Source organism: Hippopotamus amphibius, chromosome 2, assembly GCF_030028045.1.
Source record: "Hippopotamus amphibius kiboko isolate mHipAmp2 chromosome 2, mHipAmp2.hap2, whole genome shotgun sequence".
Taxonomy (NCBI): Eukaryota; Metazoa; Chordata; class Mammalia; order Artiodactyla; family Hippopotamidae; genus Hippopotamus; species Hippopotamus amphibius.
The window spans coordinates 29,380,160-29,389,724 of NC_080187.1; the positions used below are offsets into that span (position 1 = coordinate 29,380,160).

At 35.4% G+C, this 9,565-nt stretch overlaps 1 pseudogene; it reads left to right on the forward strand.

Annotated features, from left to right (window-relative positions):
- The first annotated feature begins 6,326 nt into the window (after nt 1-6,326).
- On the forward strand, nt 6,327-7,371 carry LOC130845774 (olfactory receptor 13C4-like; annotated as a pseudogene).
- The last annotated feature ends 2,194 nt before the right edge of the window (nt 7,372-9,565 follow it).

A 9,565-nucleotide genomic window follows, 5' to 3' on the forward strand; every position in this document is an offset into this window, starting at 1 on the left:
AGAAAGGGAAGTCTTACTAAACAATACATTACACCATTTTTCAGCTCTAAACTTCAGTGATCTTATTGAAAAACCCTAACATATTTCCATTTGAATTTAGTGTACATATATGGTTTGTGATGTGAGTGTGTATATGTGAAGAGTTGTGTATGTTTGTGTCTATACACATCCATAAATACTGCTCTTTTTTTCTTAGGTAAATTTTTATTTTTGAGAATCCAAATATTTTATTAAAATTTTTCAGCTTTATTGAAATATGATTGACAAGTAAAATGTATATATACATTTAGGTTGTACAATATGATTTTATGGTGTATAACATGAAGATTGAATATATGTATACATTGTGAAATGACTACCTCAGTCAAACCAATTTACACATCCATCACCTCACATAGTTACCTTTATGTGTGTGTGTGGTGAAAACACTTAAGATCTATTCTGTTAGAAAATTTCAAGTATACAACAGAGTATTCCTAACTTATAATCACCATGCTGTAAGATCCCCAGAACTTATTCATTTAATACCTAAAAATTGTACCCTTTGACCAACATCTCCCCATTTACCCCACTGCCCAAACCATTGCAACCACCATTCTACTCCCTGGTCTTATCAGTTCCTTTTTTTTTCTTTTTTTATATTCCTATCAGTTCTATTTCTTTTTTAAAGATTCTACATGTGAAATTATACAGTATTTGTCTTTCTGTGTCTGATTTATTTCACTCAGCATAATGTCTCCAGTTTCATCCATGCTATCATAAAAAAGATTTTCTTCTTTTTTATGGATGCATTGTATATGTGTTTTTATATATACATATGTATACATATGTACATATATATCATATTTTTCATCCATTCATCAATCAATAGACACTTAGATTGTTTTCCATATCTTTCCAATGGTGAATAATGCTGTAATGAATGTGGGAGTACAGATATCACTTCAAGGTACTGATTTTATTACCTATAGATATATACCCAGAAGTGGGATGCTAAATCATGAGATAGTTCTAATTTTAACTTTTTTGAGGAACATGCATATCATTTACCATAATGGCTATACCAATTTACATTCCTACCAGCAGTGTACCAGAGTTCCCTTTTCTCCATATCCTCTCCAACACTTGTTATCACTTGTCTTTTTGATAATAGCATCATAACAGATATGAGGAGCTATTGTGGTTTTGGTTTGTATTTCCCTGATGATTAGTGATGTTGAGCACATTTTCATATACATTTTGGCCACTTGTATATTTTCCTTGGAATCATGTTGATTCAGCACCTTTGACCATTTTTTAAATTAATTTTTTTGCTATTGAGTTTTATGCATTTCTTATATATTTTAGATATTAACCTCTTATCAGATATATGGTTTGAAAATATTTTCTCCCTTTCCATATGTTGCCTTTTCATTTTATTGATGGTTTTCTTTGCTCTGAAAAAGCTTTTTAGTTTGATTTAGTCCCATTTATTTATTTTTTTTGCTTTTGTTGCTTGTGCTTTTGGCGTCATCTACAAAACTCATTGCAAAGACCATTGTCAAGAAGATTTTTTCCTAAGTTTTCTTTTAGTTTAGTTTTGTGGTTTCAGGCCTTAAATATAAGTCTCTAATCCATTTCAAGTTATTTTTTGTGTATGGGGTAAGATAATGTTCAGTTTTATTTTCTGCATATGGATATCCAGTTTTCCCAATACCATCTATTGAAGAGACTATCCTTTCTCCAAGAAGTATTCTTGTTGTCCTTGTCAAATATTAGTTGACTGTATATACTTGGATTTATTTCTGGGCTTATTCTGTTTCATTGTCTGTGTGTTTGTTTTTATGCCAGTACAACACTGTTTTGATTACTAAAGCTTTGTTATGTAGTTTAAAATCGGGAAGTATGATGCCTCCAGCTTTGTTCTTCTTTCTCAAGATTGCTTTGGCTATTCAGATTCAGGGTCCTTTGTAATTGCTATGAATTTTGGATTGATTTTTCTATTTCTGTGAGAAAACCATTGGAACTTTTATAGAGATTACATTGAATCTGTAGAGTGCTGTGGGTAGTATGGACATTTTTAACAATATTAATTCTTCCAATCCAATCTTACCACATTTGCCTTATCATTTCTTCCAATCCATGACTATTCTTTCATATTTACTTTTTTGCAATTTCTTTCATAGTCTCATAGTTTCTAGGGTACAAATCTTTCACCTCCTTGGATAAATTTATTCCTAAGTATTTTATTGTTTTTGATGCTAATGTAACTGAGACTGGACGCTTAATTTCTGTTCCTGATCATTCCTAGTAAGTGTATAGATATTCAACTGATTTTTGTATATTGATTTGATATCCTGAATCTTGACTGAATTAATATATTAGTTATAACAGTTTTTGGTGGAGTCTTCAGAGTTTTCTATATATAAGAACATGTTATCTGCAAATAGGGATAATTTAACTTCTTCCTCTGCAGTGGAGAAAAAGCATTTTATTTCTATTTCTTGCCTAATTTCTCTGGCCAGACTTCTGATACTATGTCAAATACAGGTGGCAAGAGTGGGCACCCTTGTCTTATTCCTGATCTTAGAGGAAAAGCTTTTAGCTTTTCCCTGTTGAGTATAATGTTAGCTATGGGTTTATCACATATCCCTTTATTATATTGCAGTTCATTCTTTTTATACCTGATTAATTGAGATTTTTAAAAAATCATGAAAGGGTAATGAATTTTATCAAATGCTTTTTGTGCATTTGTTAAGTTGATGATAGAGTTTTTATCCTTCATTCTGTTAATGTGGAGTTTCACATTTATTGATTCGTGTGTGTTAAATCATCTTTGTATCCCAGGGATAAATCACACTTGATCATGGTGTATGAGCCTTTTAATGTGCTATTGAATTCAGTTTGCTAATATTTTGTTGAGGGCTTTTGCATCTATAGTCATCAGGGGTATTGGTCTGTAGTTTTCTTTCCTTATAGTGCCCTTATTTGGCTTTGGTACCAGGGTAATGCTATCCTCTTAAAATGAGCTTGGAAATGTTTCCTCTTCTTCAACTTTTTGGAAGAGTTTTAGAGGGACTGGCATTAATTCTTTTTTAAAATTTTGGTAGAATTTACCATTGAAACCATCTGGTCTAGAGTCTTCTTTGTTGGGGTTTCTTGATTATTGCTTTACTCTCCTTACTTATTATTGGTCCTTTCAGATTAACTTACCACAATCAAATACAGAAATTTTACACTTTATCCTCCCTTCCCCCACTATATGTAATTGATGTCAGATTTTACTTGTTTCTATTAACAAAATTCTGTGTTATTACTTATTCTTACTTGTTCTGTCTTTTAATTTATATACTAGTATTAAAAGTGATTTACATACCGCCATTACAGTATATGATAGTTTGTGTTTGTATTTATAGTTAACTTTAGCAGTGAGGTTTATATTTCATATACTTTTGTATCTCTGGGTGGTTGGAACTTCCTCTAGGAATTTTGTCAATATTTCTGGTGCTGGGTCAAGGGACAGCTTCATTGTTTGCGGACAGTTGGCCTATTATAAGGTGCATGGATGCAGGTAGCTCTCTGTAGGTTCTTGGGGGTCTCCCATCAGATCATTAGGCTAGTCCCTGGGTAAGGGACTGTTCCCAGACCATAGCTGTGAGAAGAGGAAGCCAGTTTGTAGTGCCCTTTCAACATCTGCAGTTGGATCAGTGTCAGTTGCCTACCTCCAGAGACACAGACACATGTATCTCTTGGCAGGTCCCTGGGTGAGCAGGAATACTCTCTGATTATGGCTATGAAGGGTTGGAGCTGGGTTACAGGACTGCTTCAAGACCTGTAGTTAGATTGAGGTTGGCAGGTACCTCCAGCAGCTCAGATGAGCACGTCTTCAGGCAGGTACCTGGGTGGGCAGGGTGTTCCCAACTTGAAGCTGCAAGGGACTGGTTCAGGATATGGAGTCAGACGGAGGTTGGAGGATTTGCAGTGGGGTACAAATGGGCATCCCTCCTGCCTAGTCCCTGGGTAGACAGGACTGTTAACCAGGAGAGGCTGGGTTCAGGTCACGGGCCACTTCAGAGTCCACAGCCAGGATTAAGGTGGGTGAGCCCTGTTACCTGAGGCTTAGAGTGGTATGACTCCTTCTGGGTCCCTTGGCAGATGGTGCTGGTGGCAAGTTCAAGACCAAATAGGGCTGTAGACAAGACCGAATAGGGCTGTAGCCAAGTCCAAAATGGCACAGGGCTGTTTCTGGGTCAGTAGCAGCAAATCTCCTACTTGGGCATGGGCCTGCCTTCTGAAAAATAGCAGAATCCAAATATTTTACAGTGAAATGTAACATCTTTTGGAAAATTAAAGTTAGAATCTAAGTGTTAATAGCTGTAATGTAGATTAATAGACTTTCTGAAACACTTTAATAAAACAATGTGCTATCTATTTATCTGAATTCATCCCCAAAACTATTCATTCTGGACTCTTAAAACTTCTTTTTGGCCTTGAACATATGAATTTACTTTTATCCTTTAAATTTATTTATTTTATTTCTTATCTGTATTTCTTTTCATTCCAAAAAAGGTTGGTATTGATTTCCTACATGAAATTAACTTATCTAAAAGAATAAAGATAAGTAAAAAAAATAAATGACAATGCAATTAATTCACAGAAAATGTCTATTTTATTTCATTCATAATATCTAGATCATTTTCAAGTCTAGCATTTCATTTTGGTAATTGTCATTTCAATTAAGAACTTAGTTTGAATTAACTTTGCTTTGTAAATATATTTTAAATTAAAAAGCTCTCACATTTCATAAAATTAGTTTGGTGAACATTTGCCCCTGTTTCCAAAAGTTACATAGGTGGGAGAATGTTATTTCATTTTTGAGCTTTAGTTCAGTCACATTATATTCCCAGCACCACTCTTAATTGTGTATGTGGGACACCGTCCCTAATGCACCAGAAGTTTCTCCATTCCACAGATCTCTCATTCCAACTTTAAATTGCTTTGGGAACTGGGGAACAATTACATCAACTGTTGCATAACAAATATTTACTCTTTCACATCTGTGGAACCTGACATTGTTTGTTGAACCTTACCTTAATTCAGAATGCTGACATAAATACTAAGAAGAAATTAACAGTTACTTGTAGGAGGTAGAAATGATTTATCAGTATAATGGTAAGTTTTGAATATCATGACACTATACCTTTTCATGCGATAATTAAAACTTGTATTAAATATGGATTTAAAATGTGAACAGCGTGAGGCAGTGCAGTTACTAATTTATTATTTTTACCAAATACAGCTATGATTTGTTACTTGGCATACTTTGGGAGTTTATTAGAAATGCAGAGTCACAGGCCCTGCACCAAACTTAGTAAAAGAAAATCTACATTTTAACAAGATACCCAGGAAATGTATATACATATGAAGAATTTGAAATACTGAAATAATTGATTCTTCATTTATCCACCAAGGCCAAAAATTCTGGGTAATACTTGGTGGGAAAATATAGTATAATAACTTGGTGTTGTAGTCCAAAGAGCTGTAGACTTCATAGGCTGGATTACTTTGTCCATATTCTGTCTTTCACATTTGAAAAAAAATAGAGATAATGAGAAGTTTTTTTTTTTGGTAAAGTATAAAATGCTATACATACATACACAGATATATATTTAAGCATTATCACTGTTTTCTCAGGTTCACTTAAATAAATAAATTACGAAGAATAACTCTGAAGCCACAGAATAAAACAAATGAAGAGACTATTTTTCTTCAAAAATCTCCATTATATACTTGCATAGCTAGTTTACACACTGGTCTTGTAATGGGAAAGACTACGAGATCAACAACTAACTAGACCTTTGAACAAATGGTAAATTGCTGTGTATGTGATTCAATTTACTATGATCAAATATCTGCCCTATAAAAATACACAATTTAACAGACTGAATGGAGATCCAGGGTATCAGGCAGACAAGCAAATATTGCAAAAAAATCAAACATGCTTTAAAGTTTTCAACATTTTTGTTAAACACTGAATCAAAATTCCAGTCCTTGCTGAGTTGTCTTTTGCCTCCCCCACCACTCTCCCACTGAGCCTAACTAAATGAAGTCAAGTTTGTTATCCAGAATGTTCTAAGGCTTTTATAAAACTCAATTTAGGGTGTCTTCAACAGTGGGGAAAGTTGCTTCTCAATTTGCTTCTGATCCTAGGTAGATCTTCAAACGTTAGACACAGGACATTGAAATTCTCAATGTCCCAATATCATTGTATTCTAGGCACAGATATTCTTGAAGATAACTGAATGACAGAGCTTCAAAGAAAACACTTTCTATTTCACCCTAGAATAATGCCTATCCAATAAATTTGTTACCTTTGTTGTTACTTGGCACTGAAAATATTTTATATTGGTATTCCTTTGACATGCTGAAAGCTGGGACATGGATAGAATAAATAAGACGTTTGTGAAAGAATTCATTCTTCTGGGACTCTCTGGTTACCCCAAACTTGAGATTATTTTCTTTGCTCTAATTCTAGTTATGTACCTAGTGATTCTAATTGGCAACGGTGTTCTGATTTTAGCAAGCATCTTTGATTCCCGTCTTCACACCCCCATGTACTTCTTTCTGGGAAACCTCTCTTTTCTGGATATCTGCTATACATCTTCCTCTGTTCCCTCAACTTTGGTGAGCTTAATCTCAAAGAAAAGGAACATTTCCTTCTCTGGATGTGCAGTGCAGATGTTCTTAGGATTTGCAATGGGATCAACAGAATGTTTCCTCCTTGGCATGATGGCTTTTGACCACTATGTGGCCATCTGTAACCCTCTGAGATATCCCATCATTATGAGCAAGGTAGTGTATGTACTGATCGCTTCTGTGTCATGGCTCTCTGGCGGAATCAACTCAATTGTACAAACAGCTCTTGCCATGCGACTGCCTTTCTGTGGTAATAATATTATCAATCATTTCTTATGTGAGATACTGGCTGTTTTCAAGCTAGCTTGTGCTGATATATCCCTCAATATTGTTACCCTAGCAGTGTCAAATGTGGTTTTCCTGGTCCTTCCCCTGCTGGTCATTTTTTTCTCCTATGTGTTCATCCTCTATACCATCTTGAGAATGAACTCAGCCACAGGGAGACGCAAGGCCTTTTCCACCTGCTCAGCTCATTTGACTGTGGTGATCATATTTTATGGTACCATCTTGTTTATGTATGCCAAACCCAAGTCTCAAGACCTCCTTGGACAAGACAATTTGCAAGCTAGAGAAGGGCTTGTTTCCATGTTTTATGGGGTGGTGACCCCAATGCTAAATCCTATAATCTATAGCTTGAGAAACAAGGATGTAAAAGCTGCTGTGAAATATTTGCTGAGTCATAAATATGTTAACTAATAAGACCAGAGGGAAATATAAGTGTTTAGTGCACAAAGACTAGACATGGCATCACTGGGCAATCATTGACAACCTTCGTTGGGGAAATCAAAGTTACATATAAAGACTATCCTTTGTCTTCACTAGCTCAGCTTAGCTATAATCCCTGAGAACAGTAGTCTCCTATAAACTCAAATTCCAATGGGTTCTGATCCATATTTCACAAAGACCGTTAATTACTTTAGAATATTATCCCTGGTGATATCTAAAATGAGTGTTTTTGTGTACTATGTGGCAACACAGTGGAAAATATCCCACATACTCTTCTGAAATAGAGAGTCAGGAATATAAATTCTGCTCCATCACAAACCACTTAATATTGAGAATGTTACTCATTTTTTCTAATATGTAGTTCTCTTATTTGAAAAAAGAGAGTAATTAAACACTGTTCTCAGTGTTTTTATAAAGATTCAGTAAATTGTACAAAGCACCTGGCATAGTGCCAATTCATAGTAATTCCTTTTGCAGAGGATGTTGAGCTTAGCTTTTTCTGTCAATTCAGAATTTAAGAATTGTAGTGGAGACTCCAAAATGAAGATAAATGACACCAGCTAGCACTTCTTTTTTTAAGCTACCAGTTGTTGGAGTCAGGCATCTGTCCCTTGTCTTCCTGTTGGTATTAACCACCACTCTTCCTTGCTCCCTCTCCTCACATTATCTATATAAAATAAACACTCAAAAAAAAAAGGAAGATAGAATCAAAGGAGGCTTTTACATCATGAGAAGTGCTCAATGAATGGTGAGTAGTGTTTCACAACTGTTCCTGTGAAAGAATGGGAAGACTGTTCTTATCCAAGCCAAGCAATGTGGTGCTACAAAACCTGTTGCTGTTTTGGGTGCCTGCAAAGCGAAACTGACATCTGGCTTGTTGAATGGAGGCTTACTGAGCTTTTTCTCTCTAGGCTGTTAGACTAGCAGAGGAGCTGCTCTAGAAGAGGTCTGGGGGATGGGTATCTTAGGGCTGAAAATAACCAGAAATTTTTAGTTTGCCTGAAAAAAAAAATTTGGGGGGGGGTGGGGGGAGATCTGAAAGGCTGAAATCTGTGACTGGGAAGAGAAATTCATTTCATTTTATACTCCAGTGAGTTGAAACTCCTCAGTTAACCTATTATAGGCTTTTTTGTTTCCTTGTTTGTTTGTTTTTCACTTTCCATAAATTCTTTTGCCATGGCTGAGCACAGCATATCATTGGTCCACGTCACCAGCCATGTGACAGCTGGTGTCAGCCTTATGGTACTACCTAAATTTTCTCTTTCCTATTGGTTTTAGAGCCATAGTATGACCCCAGACCTCCTGCCTGAGAGTTGTACTCCCTGCCAGTCTACATTTTTGGGTAAATCCATATTTTTGACCTTTGTGATCTGGTCACTAAAATCCTGCTGCCTGTCTTCTGTCTCACCTGGGTTGGAGTGTTGTCACTGCAGCAAACCTCTAACTGTGGGGCCTTCTCCTCTGGCTTATATCACAATGGGTGCTGCTTTTGGTTCTATTTAGACAGGCATGTACCAAACCCTGTAGCTGAGGCTTTTTAACTTCTTCCTGCTCCACTGGGATGAGCCCTACATTTCAGTCTGTTCCAGGTTTGATTCTTTTCAAACTTTGACCTATGCTACCAAGGTTTTAAATGTCTATATGTACACAGTCCTGCTTCTATTATCCCAGCCAGTTCCTTAGCACCTTAATTTTTTCCCCCAACAAAGCAAAGGGTTCTAGAGTCTCATATGCATATTTATATCAAACTGAATGCTTTATTTACAAATATCAATTAAAATTGTTCTTTCCATTGCTATATAAAATAAGTTGGTGCTATGTTGCTTCAGTTTTGACAAGTTCTGCTCGTGTTGATGAGTGCCCAGAAAATTAACATTTTAAAAACTAATCTGCCGTCCCAAGAAATTGAGAAGTCTCAAAAAGATTGTTACATGTGATAAATAATAAATATTTTAGAAATTTATGGAAGAGTATAAAGAAGAAAATATTATCACTGTTGCTACCTTCTACAGGTAACCACTGTTAACATTTTTATTGTCTTACTAACTTGGAGTGATAAAATTATTCATTTTAATGTTGATTTGTTTTGATGCACCATGTACCCTTGAAGTTACTATTTTGAAAGTATTTTTTTAATGTGTATAGAACTCATTAGGTTTCACAG